The sequence below is a fragment of the Lotus japonicus genome, chromosome 5 (assembly GCF_012489685.1).
Source record: "Lotus japonicus ecotype B-129 chromosome 5, LjGifu_v1.2".
NCBI classification, from domain to species: domain Eukaryota; kingdom Viridiplantae; phylum Streptophyta; class Magnoliopsida; order Fabales; family Fabaceae; genus Lotus; species Lotus japonicus.
In genome coordinates, this window is record NC_080045.1 from 14,313,581 (window position 1) to 14,332,263 (window position 18,683).

The window sequence follows — 18,683 nt, forward strand, 5'->3', positions numbered from 1 at the left end:
TTATGGATTAATATTAAAGTAGCAAAAGAAGCATAAAATAAAGTAGCTACTTTTCTTAACTTTTTTTATAGCAAAAATAAAGTAGCTCAAAAGAAGCATATAATAAAAGGAATATAAAACATTACCCGTGGTGCTTTAGGCAGGTTAGGTTGTTGCTAGCTTTGCTATTTTTTTTTATCCCTTTTGAGGAGGGTTGTAAATCCTTGACATTTCCTCATCAATTAATTTACATTTTGCTTTCGGAAAAAAAAAATTACGCATGTAGTGCTGAATGAAATAATTGTTCTCATTCTTGTTTGTTTATGTTGAGTTATAATTCAATCAATTTAATGGATTATGTATCAATTCGTGAATATATATTTCAGGTATGATGAGGATTTGCTATCTTCCCGGAGAATTTTCTATTTACCCTCTACCTCTAGAATAAGTAAAACTTTTTGAAAGTGGTTATGGAATAAATATAATTCAATTTTTCTCCTCAAATGATTCAACTGATAGAAGAAATCATTCTTCTACCTACTGCTTTGATTTTCGTCTTCAAAGGGGAAAACTTCAGAACTTCAGAGGGGGGAAATTAAGGGAGATCGTGGTTACATTCTTGGGAAAGAGAATTTTATATTTTGAAATCCTCTCATTGGGAGAGGATCATGATCCTTCATTAGTTTTAATGAGATCAGATGGTGAGTATTGGTTCCAATTTGCACATCAATTCTTGATTGAAGAGAGTAAAAATTGAAACATCATCCAATTTATCAACCAAATCCAGGCGGTACATCAGGATCTTCAACACTACAATCAGATGGTGCAATGTGCTCCACATCTCTTGAAAATCCAGGAGGCAATTGCTATTATCATCCCCACTGCTTCCTGTGATGGTTGGGAATCTTACAACTGTTATGCAGGGGATTCTTGATTTCCTGCCTTTGAACCCACGCCTTTCCTTTATCTTGTTTCTCCTATTGTTATTATTCAGATGACTATGCAAGAGAGCGAAACCCGGTGGCTCTTCAGGCTCATTTCATGCATTGTGTTAACAATCTCAGTAGCTGAAGTCGATTCACCTTGTCTCTGAACTGGAACCACATCAGATGTGGATAACACAATCTTATCTTTCCCTTTGGGGGTTCACCGGTTAGTCATAGACAGATTGCACTATTTCCGTGATTTCACCTTTCATGCCATCAAGTCTGGAGAGAAGAAAAGTGAATCAAAAGAACATAAATAATTTATATATTCTTAACTTTCTCCTAATGCATAGACAACTTACCTTTCATCAAATTAAGTATCAATAACTACCAACATTCAAGGCAAAATTATAGAAGACAAAAGAAGGGGGCTTGGGACTTGAACATGGTTTGCCTACTTGTACGTCCCACACTGTAGAATTGCTGACAATCAAGAAAAACTAAATGCAATTATGCCCAGAGAGATATACACTTTTTTGAACACATTATTTAATACATGAAACTTAGAAAGATAACTGCACAAAATGACACCCAAAATTTAACAGAAAGTGAAGTACCAAAATTACTTTAGGGGAGTTTAATAAATTTTAGAGCCACAACAGTTCCTAGCTGTAACCTGTCTTTCTCAAGTAGGTGCTTCTCTTCTTCATGATATTGAATTTCTGGTGTATCATCCACCTCGTCTGATTATTTATTTCCATTGCCGGAGACATATAACATTCAATGTGTAAAATAATAACCTTTTGAAGGAAATTAATTTCATAAGAACTTAACATAACTGGAGATAAAAACTATGCTTAAGTAACCAACCTTGGGTCTGTATCCAAGCGCCAACATGCTTCTGACCTCAAATTGGTCTTTTAGTCTTTTTTCTAATTGTAGAATCTGGCACAAAGATAATTTTAAGACAACATAGAGGTAGCTATCAGGTAGAAATATGCCAAGCCAGTATAAGAAAGCAAAAACTGAAGCATGATTAAAAGAAACACTAGTTGTGGGTTCCCTTCTCAATCAACCATGGTACCTCTTGCGTCAGAGTATATTCCTGTGAGAAATTGAAATTCTTACCTTTCAAGGAACAAAGATTTACACAGCTTCATAGTATCTTCAGAACAGATCTTGTCCAAATAAAAAATGAAATCAGCGAAGAATCAATAAGGATTGAGATACACACCCGGACAATCAGTTCAAATATTGAATTGATTCCAAGACAATCAATCAAGGCACTACTTTCCATCAAATAAGAAAAGATGAAAAAATTGGAAGCAGGAAATACTCACCAGGTCCAACATCTGAATTCCCATTTCCAACATTTGAATCTCAAACTCCTGACTATCTTTTAATTCATCCTAATCTTTCAAAAGCAAGATGTCTACCAATCATCTTCAAGATAATCCATAACCCTGAAATTCCCTCACTGGAAAATCCCAAGTAACAACCAATTCCCGTTGCAATGAAAGAAGAAGAAACCTTAACAGTGCGGCAGGAAGAATTCAAAAAGGCACAAAAAAAAGTGAAAATATAAGGGTTCTTACCGGAGCAGAAGATAATGATAGATAAGAACTTAGCCTCACAACAAAATCTGAAGAAGAGATAATATGAAATCAGAATGGCGAACTGAAAAGATGAAATGAGGTAAAAAGAGAACGATTCTTACAATGGGGATTGGCGACTCCATAACAGTAAAAAAACACAAATGCATAAAACATCAATTCAATTCAAACCCCAAAAATGTGAGCCTGAGCGTCAGTTCAAATGAATCAAAGTCCCTCAAATTCGGTTTCTCCAGAGCAAAACTGCAGGTCAATTAAAAATTGAAGAGAAGATGAGATCCTAAATCACATAATAAGATCGATTGAGATGAACAAATGAAATAAAGAAAGAAGAACAATCAAAGAGTTGCAGAGAAAGAAACCTAACACCATGACGAACCCAGCCAAGGAGCATCGCAGCGGCGGAGCCACAAATCCAAGGCGGAAGCAGCGGTGCGGTCAGCATTAGCGATCAGTGTTTGGGTTGGAAGAGGAAGAGGAAGGATTGGAGAAGGAGATGGCGCGGTTGAAGAGGTTAACGTCGTCGATTCTGCACAATTGAGGGGTTTTGACCACCACTCGCGGCGGCGAATGAGAATGGTTGTGGTGGTCTGGAATTGTGGATTTTCAATGATGATGGCGGTGGTGATTTCAGTGGTTCTGTCAATGGCACATAGCAGCAACAACAAAAGGTGGTTCCTTTTCTTCGATTACAGGGTTTGCAAGGGTTAGGATTAGGGTTAAGGAGTGAGATTTGGGTTTGGTTTTTCTGGTTCAGAGAGAGGGAAATTGGGAGAAGAATCAAATAACGGCTGGGGCCTGGGAGAAAACGAAATGAGCGAGAACGGATACGTTTGAGAAGCCAAAAAGCCAGGAACATTGTAGTGAGAACTAACGGCTGTGATTGAATCAAGGAGAACAAATTAGTATTTTTACCATAATAACCATACTTAAATTTCAAGTATAGTACAATAAAATATTGAAGTACCAAATTGCCCTCCAGATTGCTAAAACTCCCCCTTTATATAGTTTATAGATAGATAGATAGATAGATAGATTTGAACAAATATTATATAGTATTGGACTTGTTACAATACTCCACATTAATGTGAGTTTTGGTAATCTCCAAAGTTTAAATAGATATGTTGATTTTTTTTTAAATGAATTAGACATGCGTGAAAAGGAATGGGGACTTGATAAGTGGAGTAATTCAATTTGCATTCTTTATGCCTAGTATCTAGTCATTATTGCTATAAATTCAATTGATAAAAAATGATTACCAACAATAACATTGAGTTTTGAATAATTTTAAGTACATTTGAAATAGACATAGGTAGCATTTGGCCTAACTTTTTTGGACCTTAAAAACTAATTTTAAGTTAAAGTTTAAAATAAGAGTTTAAAAAAATGATAGAAGTTGTTTGTCCGTTTTTATTTAATAATGCTTAAAAACTACTTTTAAGTTAAAATTCGTTTGAAGTAAATTTTTTTGGGTGAATGGTCACTTTCGTCCCTATTGTTTCACGCGTCGGGCATTTTAGTCCCTATTCTATGAAAATGTCGCCCGTAGTCCCTAATGTTGCAAATCGTCAATCACGTTGGTCCCTGCCTGTGCTACCGTTAGTGAACGTTAACGGGAAGGGTGATTTGGCACGTTAAGTGCCCCAATAGACTTTGCCACGTGGATTTAAATGTTGGAAAATTTTTGGAAAACATCGAAGCTTCAATTTAGTCCCCGGCCAAAATCTCCAAATCTGAAAAGTTTCAATCTCCATCATCTTCTTCCTCTTCTCTCCCACCACCAAGACCATACAACCTAAATCAAAATCCAACTTTTAACAACCCGGATTTTTGAGTCTGATAAAGACGATGCAGTGGCAGAGGAGGGCGAAGAAGGCACCGTCTTGGCACCAGGACCTTAGCGGGTTCATGGGTTGCTACAATTTGGGGCTGGGTCGAAATCACGTCGGTTGCCACGTTTCCTAAGAGGTGCGATGGCTTCATGGATCTGGACGAATATATGTGTAGAAAGGGGATGGAGTGGGTGGGTTTCAGAAATTGGATTTTGTTACTAGGTTTTTGAGAGCACAAATTATGTGGGTTTTGTTACAAGAAAAATGAAGGAGCTTGGGTTGTTGTTCACAACCAATAGGGAAAAGGGGAAGATTAAGATGGATTTGGTGGTGAGTGGTGATGAGTGGTAGTGGGAGGAAGGATGAGATATTATTATTTCCTCTCACATTTGATTCTTCCCATTCGGAATTTTCCATCTTCGATTCTCACCTTGTCTGTATCTTTGGTTTATATTTTGAGTTTTTTTAATATTTTCGTGGAAAATTCAATCCTTTTGTCTCTTCCATCAATTTCATTGTCCCTGATCATCATTTTAACATCTGGGTGAGTGTTTCTTCTGAAAAAAACTCAAAAGGTCTTCTGGGTTTGATCCAACAAGCATAAAAAATCAACATTTAACATTTTCTTTTCTATTTATGGTACATTGATTTTGATTTGCAAAATTTTGATGATTTGCACAATGTAATTTGAGACCTTGAATGATTATTGGAAACAAGGTTGAAAGTGTAGAGGAAGTACAAGAGAGTAACGTAGAGGATTAGCCATAGCATTAGCTTGGGTGTGGGAGTGAGGAGGAAGAAGATGATGGAGAGAGATTGAAACTTTTGAGATTTGGAAATTTTGGTCGGGGACTAAACTGAAGCTTCTATGTTTTCCAAAAAATTTCCCCAACAATTAATCCACGTGGCAAGTCCACTGTGGCACTTAACGTGCCAAATCACCATTTCTGTTAACGTTCACTAACGGTAGCAGAGGCAGGGACCAACATGATTGACGATTTGCAACATTAATGACTACGAGCGACATTTTCATAGAATAGGGACTAAAATGCCCGACGCGTGAAACAATAGGGACGAAAGTGACCATTCACCCAAATTTTTTTAAAGCACTAATTTTATTTAAAAGCAGTAACTTGAAAAGAATTTCAAATTAATATATTTTTTAGGGGTCAAATTAATATATTTTATTTGATGAAGTTTTTATTTCATAATGCTTAAAAACTACTTTTCAGTTAAAAGTTGTTTGATGTAAATTTTTTCAAAGCACTAATTTTATTTAAAAGCAGTAACTTGAAAAGAATTTCAAATTAATTTAATTGATTTGATGATGATAAAAAATAATGTATTTTATATTTTTTTATTTTTAAAAATTTCCGGAGTGCTAAATTCAGTAATGTTAATTACATATATTCAGAAAATTTAATTAAAATTCAGATTGCTCGTTTTTTTGGGTACATCGGAAAGATAAATTACACCCGCCAGGAATCGATCCCTGGACTTCCCCTACCCAACACATATGTCCCCCAGCTTCTACCACTTGAGCTATCACACGGGACAGATTGCTCGTTTCGTATCTTCTTTTAAATTAAGAGAGTTGCTATTGCCTCTGACTCCATCGTTCGAATTGTCCTCCAAAGGCTCCAACAACACATTAATTTAGTTTCCATATCAATACACATTTTGCTTATAAAAAAAATTAAGTTTAACTTTTTTACTTTTCTTAATTTTTCAAACATACCCCTGAATCTCATAATGGTACCAACAATAAATTACTTTCAGTTTTCAAAAGAAATAACAAATTCATTTACACTTAATCTTAATAATTTTTAACATAAAATATAATTGAATACAAATTTTTATTTAAGTAATAATTAATTAAAACTGTTACTAAAACTTTACAAATAAATACATATTATTTTTAAGAGAAAATGAATGATGTACTTTTCGGCTAAATGTTTTTTACACATGCATCTAATTGATTCTTTTTTTTTTACTCCATCGGAAAATTGCATCTAATTGATTCTAGCTACATCATAAATTTATAAAGAGATGAAATCGTTTAATGCTATGTGACATAATGTGATTAGATATTTACATAAAATTTCTTTACACTGGCACTGCATATTTATTAATCTCTATTCAAAAATATATGGATAAGATTTAAATTTTTTAAATTTAAATAATGATTAATTAATTTTTAATAGTACTTCTCAAATAAATTTATATTATTTAAAGGGTTTAATTTTGATGCACTAACAGTGTAAAAAAAAATTTACATCGTCGGTGCATCAAACTTTTTATCTTATTTAAAACTTATAGGGATTGTAGATTTAAAACTTTTAAATTTAAATAAGAATACTTTTCATTATCTTCCACAACTACACTTAACAATGTTCTTCAGTTTGAATCAAACTTATGAATTAAATGATTCAAACCAATATATGTTTAGGTTAAACCCGAACCAAACCGATTTATAATCAGCTCGATTCTCAATTTGTTTTAATCACCACCCGATTAGTTTATTTTTTTATTTAGGACTAATATTTACACATTTAAAATTTTATTATTTATAACAGTTGGCTAACACACAAGTCAAGTAGCTCAAATGAAAGCTTGAATAATCATAAATACGTACCTATGAAGTGGAAAAGCAAAGAAGGAGTAAATTTCGGACACAAAGGGTGAGTTCGGAAAGTGGTAGAAAAGAAAAACCGATTTATAATCAGCTCAATTCTCAATTTGTTTTAATCACCACCCGATTAGTTTATTTTTTTATTTAGGACTAATATTTACACATTTAAAATTTTATTATTTATAACAGTTGGCTAACACACAAGTCAAGTAGCTCAAATGAAAGCTTGAATAATCATAAATACGTACCTGTGAAGTGGAAAAGCAAAGAAGGAGTAAATTTCGGACACAAAGGGTGAGTTCGGAAAGTGGTAGAAAAGAAAAACCGTTAGCATTAAATTAGGAGAGTAGAGGAAAATTCGGAGGAAATAAGTAGGAGAAAATATCATTTTTCTTAATTGAGTTTATTGATTCATTGATTGTGCACACAATTTGGACCAATGAAAATTAAACAATGTGGACCAATCAGAATATGCCATTTGGAAATTCAATAGAAACAACCAATAGAATGAAAACATGTGGATATTAAGTAACAATATGGCCCATTTTGGTGGATGAGCTTTATATATTATGAAGATTAAGATTAATAATATAACATAATTTCATTATTTAAAGATAGAGGATCTTATCCAAAGTTTATACTATTAAGATTTTTTATGAAACATGTATTTTTAATTTTTTTTTTAGAGCAAAAGAGATTTTATTCATTAATAGATGAAAGGGAAAACAACCCACAAAGAAGGGGAAAAACACCAAGACAACCAAAGGAGAGAACAACCACCCAAGCTAAAAACACAACCAGCCTAGCACCTAAGAAGAAAAATTCTCTTTAAGTACTTCGGCCAACCCTCTAATGGCGTCTTCATCACTACCAGGGAAAGTCATGCCTGCAAACTGAGCAAGACACCAAGCCTTCTTTGCTCGCGTGAAATAAGGACCCGAAGGAGAAGGAGGATAAGGCGGTGCTGGCACATATGCGATCATCGGGCTCTCAGATTTACGTGGACGACCCCTAGACCGCCGAGACCCCCCATGTTATATGCCTGCGGCTCATGATAGAGTTCCTCCCACGTGACATGGGGATGATTAGCTACACTTCTAATTTACTACTAACTATTGTTTTTTTTTTTTAAATCACGAGTACTAACTATTGTTAGAAATTAAGTCAGTTTAGGCATGTCTTATGTAACCACATCATATCCTATATATGGAGATTTATAGCTTATAGTACATCAAACCTAATTCACATCTATATCTATATCTATCTATATACTATATAAAAGAACAACGTTATCAACAAGCATTAGACACGTGGCATTCCAAGGTTCACTCTCATCCCACTCCCCTCACTGGCTGACAAGTGTCACAGCCACAACAATTCACACAAATTTATTAATTGCACTGATTTCCCTATAATTTGGTTTTGTTGTCCCCATTAAATGTAATTTTCAAAATCATTTCCTATAAATCAACCTTCTAATTGTTGATTTCATCTCAAATTCAAAAGGTGTTTTTGCCATCCTTATTGTGCAAGTTTTTAGTTTCAACCTTCTCATATCAAAAGGTATTTTTTCCCACTTTCTATTCATTTTACCTATTAGATCCGAATTTTTCCCGTTATTCCCACTATCCATTCAATTGAACTGTTAGATCTGAATTTTCTCTGTTAACTAATACTGAGTTTTTTGCTTTTTCAATTGCAGTTGTTGAATTGACAACAAAAGGTATTTTTTGCACTTTCTATTCAATTGACATGTTAGATCTGAATTTTTTCCAGTTTTCCCACTATCCATTCAATTGAACTGTTAGATCTGAATTTTTTTCGTTAACTAATACAGAGTTTTTGGCTTTTTCAATTGCAGTTGTTGAATTGACCACAAAAGGTATTTTAGTATGCAAATTTTTATCAATCAACATTCTAATATCAAAAGGTTTTTTTTCCCACTTTCTATTCAATTGACCTGTTAGATCTGCATTTTTTCTGTAAACTAATACTGTGTTTTTGTCTTTTTCTATTGTAGTTGATGATTACCAACAAAAGGTTTTGAAAGTTGTCAAGAAGGAGAAATAAGCTTTTGAAAGTTGTCAAGAAGGAGAAGATATGAGGAAATTATGTTCCTGTTTTTTTATGTGGATTTCGTTTTGACCATACGTGGTCTAGATTTAATTTTCTTTGTTGACCTATATCATTATCGTTGTTTTGAAGTCTGCTGACCATACGTGGTCTAAACTCAATATCCGTTTTTCTTGGTCTAATTGCCTATTTTGATGTCTTTGCCTGACAATTAGTTCTTTCAATAAATTATTCGGATTATGGAATTCGCAAGTACTTCTGAGTTCGATTTCAATTTACTATGTTTGATGAAGAATACCTTCCAAAAAACATCATATTTAAATTAGTGTTCAATATATAAAAATCATTTACGAAAACCATTTTTAAAAAATATTGCAAATTTAATCATCCAATTGGGTGAGTTTGATTTGAAGGAGAAAATTAAAGTTGAGTAAATGCATTTCCTTTCTTAAAAAAAAACTCAAAAAAAAAAGGTTTTAATATTGTAAAACTAAATTGATAGCTTAAAATCCACAAATTAAGGACCTAATGGGTATATATTCTCCTTACATAATTAATTATTATTCTTTATTACCGAATAAATATAAAAAAGGAAATGATGATCTATATCAGGTTCAAATTGGGAATTTAGTTAATACATTATGTTTTCTTGCATTGATTTAAAAAAGGAAAATGATTGATTATTCCTTGCCTAAATCAACTTTAAATCAGGGGAAAAACTTTGAGCATTAATGTTTGATTGATTCCAAGTTCAAAATAAAAGAATTTCGTTATTCAATGTGAGATTTTTGATAAAAAAAATCAGTATTTCCTTAATGAGACACAAATTTTCATTTTTTTATATTTTATAAAAAAAATTGAATTAACGCATTTTTTTATTCAAAATCAAATATCACTATTATTTGTTTCACGTTAAAAACAAATCGGAAAAATTCTATATCAGAGCTTCACTAAGGAAAATCAATGTGTCAAGTTAAAAAAAAGTTTTATACATGAGTATGACATTAAATATATACACTTAATATTTTTTTAACAACATATTGAGTGTTGGGTTAAAATCTACACTATTAACTTAAATAAGGAAATTAAATTAAGGGTCAATCATCTACTTGGTCCCTGTCTTTGTCTCACCGTCTGAAATTAGTCCCTCCCCGGAAAATTTGCAAATCTGGGTCCTCTCGTTTGCAATAAGTCTGGAGCAGGTCCTAGTGATGACTTGGATCGCTGACTGGGATAAAAATGCTTACGTAGATTTTAAAAATAAATAAAAATTAAAAATTAAATTAAATTAAATTAAATTAAAAAAACCAAATTAATTAATTACAATTAAACTTTTTTTTAGCAAGTATGAATTATCTGGATTAATTCGTAGTCAAACTTTCAAGTCATATCATTGTACCAAATGGAAGTCCAAGGTTCTTTACACAGATCAAATTCTTTTTTGAACGAACACAGATCAAATTCTGATATCAAGGGATTAGGATCTTCATCCTCATCCATCTTACTTTTACTTTTAGCATTTTCTTTGCCTTTCAAACCAGTGCTCAATAAATTTGTCCACCAGATTTCTCCACCTGCAACCTCAACCCCACCCCCAACCTGCAACCTCACCATCACCCCAACCCCCAACCCAACCTAACCCAAACCCCAAACCCCCACCCCCAACCGCAACCTCAATCCAACGATTAAAACCCCAAAACATGAGCTCCAAGACCCAACAACAGCCAAGTCACCTTCAACCTCAGAGCCAGCGATCCACCCTAGCCTCCAATCTCAATCCATAAAAACTCAAACCAGAAAACACTGATTGAAGCCAGAAGAAGAAGAAAAATCAAGAATCGTAGGGAAGAAGGGTAGACCTGGTGCTCAATCTATGAATCCCCTCACCGTTTCAGCCATGGAAGAGAAGAGGCAGGGATCGAGAAAGAGATCACCTCTATTCATCCTTTTCCAGATTTGGGTTCATCACCACCCAAACCTAGCCGCGAACGTCAGTCAACCTCAGCCACCACGCCTAGCCACCACCAACACCACCCAAACCTAGCCACCAAGCCACCACAACCCAGAAACTTGTAATTGGAGCCAGAAAGAAAAAGGGGAGAAAGAGAGATCCGCAGAGAAGGTGTGTGGAGGAAGAAAGGAAGATACAAAGGTTGAAGGGATGAAGATGATGAGATGGAGAAGATGAAGATGATGAACAAGGAGATGTGGATTTGAGTTTTTATGTGTTTAACGTTTTTAACTTCACCATGGATTTTTTTGATAAGCAGATTAGGGTTAGATAGTTAATAGGTTTAATTTTAGTTAATTGGATTAATAAATCTTGTTTAATTTTAGGTTTAATTTGTTTAGGGAAGATTGTTGTGATTTTTATTTTTTACTTAATAAGTTTAATATCAATTAATTAATTTGGTGTAATTTGAGTTTTTAATTTATTTAATTTTCTGACTTGTATTTTATTTTTTTATTTATTTTTAAAATCCACGTAAGTATTTTCATCTCAGTCAGCGATCCAAGTCATCACTCGCCGGAGCTCCGTCCTCCGGCGAGGACCTGCTCCAGACTTATTGCAAATGAGAGGACCTAGATTTGCAAATTTTCCGGGGAGGGACTAATTTCAGACGGCAAGACAAAGACAGGGACCAAGTAGACGATTAACCCTTAAATTAAATAAGAAAATTAAATTAAATGAGAAATATTGAGTTTTTCATTTTAATTTTGAAAAATAAAATGCATTTACTTAACTTTAATTTTTTCAGAGTCACCAAATTTTGATAATCAAATTTGAAATGTTTTTAAAAAATGGTAGTATTCTTAACGTAATTAATCATTGCCCATTCAATAAACATAATCACCTTAATTATCATTTAATATTAATTGGTTAATTTTTTTTTTAATATTTATTTTTGATTTAATTAAGGAAATTAAAATAAATAAGGAAATTAAAATAAATGAGGAAATTAAAATAAATAAATAAATAAAATTAAATGAGGAAATTAAACAAAATAAGGAAATAAAATAAAACTAAATAAGGAAATTAAATTAAATATGGAAATTTAATTTACTTTTTTTAATAAGGAAATTAAAATTAATAAGGAAATTAAATTAAATACGGAAATAATTATAAATTTGCGATTTTTAATTATAAATTTTTATTTATTATTTGATATTACTTTGGATGTTTTCAATTAACCTTCCTTTACTGTGTATATACAAAAAAATCCGCCTATAATGTGTTTAGTATATGTTTTCATAAATTGGGAAAAAACACCTAAATTAAAAATGGGTGGAACCCATAGATCAAGGAAAAAATATTTACTTTCAATATGTTCTCTTCAATAAAAAATGTGTGAACGTTCAATATTAACTTAATCATTTACTATATTCAATGTATATAAATTTTAAAAATATAAACGACAATTATATGCATTAATATCGTTGACTGATTTGTTAAAAATCATGATACAAATTACATTTGCTGCATCAATTACAAACATTTAATTGTTTAAGTATTGCTTATTTTTGCCTTAGTTAAGTGTAATAACCATAATAAGGCATATATAAGCCGAAATCATATAATGCATAAAAAAGTATGAATCACTTGATTTTAATGCTTGACTTTTTTTATACAATTAATTTATAAAAATTAATTCATATCATAATTTTGCCAAAATTACTTTAATGCATTAATGAAATGATTATACCTTATTGGGCGGCAACATTATTTTTAAATGTTGTAATTAGCCAAAATCTGCGTAAAAAGTCATTTTCACCTATATTTAAATATGAATGTAACTAATTCATTTAATATAATTTGTAATTAATGCATTTAAGAAAACCGTTTTCACATAATGTTAATTTGTATCATGTTTTCTAAAAATTCACTCAACGTAATTAATTTATTAAATTTCGTATGAAATAAAATTACATTAAATGTTGGTGGTCAGTACCTTTAAACTCTTTTGTCCAATTACAATAAATAAATCAAAATGGTGGTGGTTAATGCATCTAACCTATTTTATGTATAAAGAGAATTTTTAGCAAAATATCATGTGATTTTTAATTTATTTCCATTTAAAAAAAAAGAAACGGTTGTACGTACCACTTTTTTTTTAACTATGTACCTATATTGATTATGGAGAATTGATTTTCGTGGTAATGAATAAAACTGTTTTAATTCCCCATATTGTTGTTTTTTGACTTTTTAGTCATTTAAATTTAAACTAAGAGCCATAAAATTGAAGGAATGAAAATCAGCAAAAAGTCTTCCTCAAATTTGACTTCTGCCATGACTCTTACAAATTTATAAAACCGGAATTATTCAAAGGAATTGATTTAATTTATTTTGATTAGATCTGTCTTAATTCTCCAAAATAAACAATATTTAACATTTTGTTTTTGCAAGGCATTCCATAAAAACTTGGATTTATTTTATTGTTCATGTGTTGACATTGGTGGGTTATACAACGTTTATTATTTAACATTTTTAAGTTAATTGGTCTATTCACATACATATTTGAACATATTCTCTGTTATACAACTATTCTACATATATATCTACACAATAAACTTAATCGCCGTGCAACGCACGGGGTAAAAACGCTAGTACTTATAAAAAGAAAATCATTATCCACAAGAAATTAACACATGACATTCCAAGATTGAGTTTCCTCCCACCCCTCTCTCTGGCTGACAAGTGTTACAACCAGAGAGACTTTCACAAATTAATTATACAAACTGATTTTCCTATAATTTTGATTCTTTGTCCCCTATTAAATGCAAAAATTATAAAGGAGCCATGAGCCTCTCCATAATAGAATTCATGCACATCCCATTATAAAGGAGCTGCCGAACCAACCAAAAGCCCACAACGATGAAACAATTAAAAGGCTCATAATTGGAAAATAAAATGAAAAATTGTGGCTGAGTGGGAATAGATCAATGCATTTACAACGTATGCCTTCAATTTCGCAAACGAACATATTAGCAAAACTAATCACATTTTTCTGAAAAGAATTGGAAGATAAGTAATTAAATACAGAGACTTAATTTGGAGTGCTTATTTCTATGTTTTAATAAATTCAGTTGGCATAAATTTTCATTTTTTTAATTATTTTATAAAAAATTGAATTAAAGCATTTTTTTTCCAAAATCTGATCCCTGCTTGATTTTTACAAATTAAAAAAAAAAAGGGAAAAATTCTTAAAAAAATAGCTTCAAACAGGAAAATCAATGTGTTAATGTTAAAAAAAATAAATTGGTACAAAATATCACGTTAAACAAATTTAGTGTTTATTTCTATGTTTTAATAAATTGATTTGGCATAGATTTTCATTTTTTTTAATATTTAATATAAAAATTGAATTAAAGCATTTTTTTGTCAAAATCTGATCTCTACTTGATTGCTTGATTTGTTTCAAATTTAAAAAAAAAAAACGGGAGGGTGTTTTAAAAATAGATATTCACTCAGGAAATTATAAATGCTCTTAATTGAATATTTTAATAAAAACTAAAAATGAAATAATTAAGGTCAATATTTAAGGAAAAATTAATACGACCAGGAAATAATATTGTTGTTTCAAATCTTTCAGTAATAATATTAATTTAGAAACAATTTTGAAAAAGGAATTAATTAAGGAAATTAGAGTAAATGAGTTTTGTATGGAGTGTTTAGTTCTATGTTTTAATAAATTCAGTGGGCATAAATTTTCGTTTTTTTAAGATTTTATAAAAAACTTGAATTAAAGCATTTTTTTTTTCAAAATTTGATCACTGCTTTATTTGTTTCAAATTAAAAAAAAAAAACGGAAAAATTCTAAAAACTATATAGCTTCAATTTGGAAAATCAATGTGTTAAAGTTAAAAAAAATAAATTGGTACAAAATGTCACGTTAAACACATTTAGTGTTTATTTCTATGTTTTAATAAATTGATTTGGCATAAATTTTCGTTTTTTTTAATATCTATTATAAAAATTGAATTAAAGCATTTTTTTGTCAAAATCTGATCTCTGCTTGATTTGTTTCAAATTTTAAAAAAAACCGGAAGGGTGTTTTAAAAATAGATATTTTCTCAGGAAATTATAAATGCTCTTAATTGTATATTTTAATAAAAACTAAAAATGAAATAATCAAGGTCAATATTTAAGGAAAAATTAATACCTATAGGAAATAATATTGTTGTTTCAAATCTTTCATTAGTGTGACATAATTTACTCCATAATTAAAGTTTTATTAGGTTTTTTTTGGAAACAAATAAAAGCTAATACGTTTGGAATCAATTACGTAAGGACCTAGAAATTTCATCCCAAAAAATATATATAATGCACGGTGGTAAGCATCAGTCTGCATTCACCTACTTCATGGAACTAAGCAAGAAGGGAGGTTCTGGTGAGGCCAGGGCAAAGAGAAAGGCAATATTATCAAATAGAAGAAATTGTGGTATCTCATCAAGTTCATCCAACCCCAATTGTTCTACCTTAGATATCAATACTCAAGCTCTACACACACCTGCTACAATTTCAAGAAAATCATTCTCAACTCCTGCAAAGAGCTCTTCAAAAAATCAGTCCCAACAAGTTATCAATAGCAGTGCAAAAAAACCCATGGCTAAAGCACGCCAGCCCCTTTCAAACGATGAAAATTCTCCAATCATTGGTAATGTATATGGTTTTTTGTTTTGTTTTTTAGAGTGGTTATAATCGCTATCTTTGGTATACATTCCAGTGTGAATCATTTAATTTTATAATTTTTTGTTGTAGGATCCAGCATTATTGACAAAACTCCATTAGGGTATTCATCTATAGCAGTGCCCCCTATTAGTGGAAAATTCCAACTACAGTACCACATTTACTTCAAAAGAAGCCAGAGCAAAGAGAAAATATGTTCTCTCGCAGCATAAAGGGGGTAATAAATCTGCAAGGCCGATTCAGACTGAGGGCAATATTAATGAGGATCTGTCTAATCATGAATGTTTGAGTATTTGAGTCAAGTGATTGAAACAAGTCAAGTAACTGAAATGAGCAATAATGTTGTCCCCGTAAATTCAATAACTAGTGACGGAACACTAAGCAGCGATGATGATATGTCAGGTTATTTTAAATATCTTTTCCTTTAGCATTCCATATTTTTCCCAATATCTACCTTGGTTATTATTTTGGTTTATATACCATTATAACTCTTATATTTAACCTTTGGTTGCATGACATAAAATGCAGATGCAGAAAACGCTGAATCTGAAGACAATGACCCAATAGAAGAGCCCATCCCAGAGATCCCTCCAAACATTATTGTTTTGCTTAAAAAGGCTGAAGATACAAGTTCACTATTTCATTTATTTAAATTTATTTATTTGAAAAAGGTTTTAATATATAATTGTATTTATAATTTATTAAAAACACATTTTAAACAATTTGCAGAAATACTTGACTTGGGTGATCCTACGTCTATTTGTTTCTATTGTAATGCTCTAATGTGACATGATGAGAAAACTGGGAAAATAAAATCCTCCGGACAAGCTGCATTTTCATTGTGTTATTTAAAAGGAAAAGTTACCCTTCCTTATCTACGCAACCCGCCATCTTTATTACTAGATTTATGGACAAACAAAGATCCTAGAGCTAAGAATTTTAAGGAAAATATCAGAGCATATAACAGCATGTTCGCATTTACCTCTATGGGTGGTAAGGTTCAAACTTCTATTAATGACGGAGGCGGGCCTCCACAATTTGTCCTATGCGGTCAAAACTATCATCGAATAGGAAGCTTAATTCTGCAAGTAGGTCAACCCCCAAAATTTGCTCAATTGTATATATATGATACACAGAACGAAACAAAAAATCGGATGAAAATTCTTAGGTAACACAAAATTTTAATATTATACGTATTGTCATTAGATATTACGCCATGTATATCTTTATTTATAATTATTTAATCTTTTTTTAAAACATTGTGCAGCTCTAACGGTGCTAGAAAATGGCTTGATAATTCATTGGTTGAGGATTTAAAAAACTTGATTGATCAGACCAATGTGCTTGCTAGAGTTTTTCGGCAGGTTCGTGATCATCTATCTTCTGATGATACTTCTCAACTCTCTGTGCGTCTTTTTCGAGCAAGGGGAAAGGATCCAAGAACCTATAATATGCCTACGACTGATGAGGTTGCAGCTTTGATCGTTGGTGACTTTGATGATATGCAATTTGGTAGGGATGTTGTTGTTAAATTGAGAGATGGTTTCTTGACAAAAATCCACGAGACGCATACTGCATTCATCCCACTGCAGTATCTTTTACTTTTTCCTTATGGAGAAGATGGATTTCGTGAGGACATTCCTATTAGTGAACTATTCAGGAACATGGGTACTTATAAAAGACACACTGTTTCTTTGAGGCACCTATGTTGAACAAACATTACTTTGAAGCTTTAGATAGATCTCTAAATGACATTATGAAGACTAGATCTACTTATGGTTATGACATTCCATTCGAAGGGAAAGTTGTGGTACTAGGATGCGACTTTAGACAAATACTCCCAGTTATTTCCAAAGGAAGTCGTTCGGAGATTGTGGGTTCTGCTATCAATTCTTCATATCTATGGAAGCATTGCAAGGTAATGAAATTGGCTGTTAATATGAGATTGCAAAATGCTAACTCATCTTCTTCATCAGCAGAAATAAAAGAGTTTGCTGATTGGTTGCTTCAAGTGAGAGACAGAACAGTTACAACCATTGATGAAGCCGAATCACTCATTGAGATTCCTCTAGATCTTCTTATTGAACCGTGTAAGGATCCCTTACTTGAAATAGTAAATTTTTCATATCCGAAACTTTTGTTTAATTTGGAAAAAAATTATTTCTTCTAAGAAAGAGCAATCCTTGCACCAACACTTGAAAGTGTAGAGGAAATCAACAACTTTATGTTAGCTATGATTCTTGGTGAGGAAACAGAGTATTTGAGTTGTGATACTCCATGCAAGTCCGATGAAGATTCGGGTGTCAATGCGGAATGGTTTACATCTGAAATCTTAAATGATTACAAATGTTCCGGAATTCCAAACCATCAAATTAAACTAAAAGTCGGTGTCCCTATCATGCTCATTCGAAACATTGACCAAGCTGCAGGGTTGTGTAATGACACTCGAATGATAGTCAACGCTTTGACTAAATATATAATTGTTGCTACTATTCTAAACGAAACACGATGGGAGAAACAACCTTTATTCCAAGGATGAACTTAACTCCATCTAATGCTGACATTCCATTCAAATTCCAGCGCAGACAATTCCCTGTTACTTTATGTTTTGCAATGACTATAAATAAAAGTTAGGGACAATCTTCAACTCATGTTGGACTGTATTTGCCAAGGTCTGTCTTTACTCATGGACAATTATATGTTGCACTATCAAGAGTTAAATCTAGAAAATGTTTGAAGATACTAATCCTAGATGACCAAGGAGTAGTTTCTAACACTACCCGCAACGTTGTCTATCAAGAATTCTTTGAAAATATTTGATATGTAAGTACTGTTTTTTACTACAATTTTGTTGGGTTTATATTTTTTTAAATACCAAATCTGATATGTCTTTGTTTTAATTGTTGACAGTATAAATAAATGTCAAGCAGCTTATTGGTC

At 31.9% G+C, this 18,683-nt stretch overlaps 1 long non-coding RNA gene across 2 annotated transcripts; it reads right to left on the minus strand.

The window, feature by feature from the left end:
- Positions 1 to 687: 687 nt before the first annotated feature.
- On the minus strand, positions 688 to 3,361 carry LOC130720436 (uncharacterized). 2 transcript variants are annotated; one of them, XR_009013055.1, is made up of 8 exons: positions 2,881 to 3,360; positions 2,623 to 2,761; positions 2,501 to 2,547; positions 2,246 to 2,382; positions 2,034 to 2,083; positions 1,776 to 1,850; positions 1,268 to 1,648; positions 688 to 1,187 (listed from the first exon to the last, which is right to left on the minus strand). It is a non-coding gene; the product is annotated as an uncharacterized LOC130720436 (long non-coding RNA). The 2 variants fall into 2 exon arrangements; XR_009013054.1 differs by having other exon boundaries at positions 1,268 to 1,850; positions 2,881 to 3,361.
- Between the last annotated feature and the right edge of the window lie 15,322 nt (positions 3,362 to 18,683).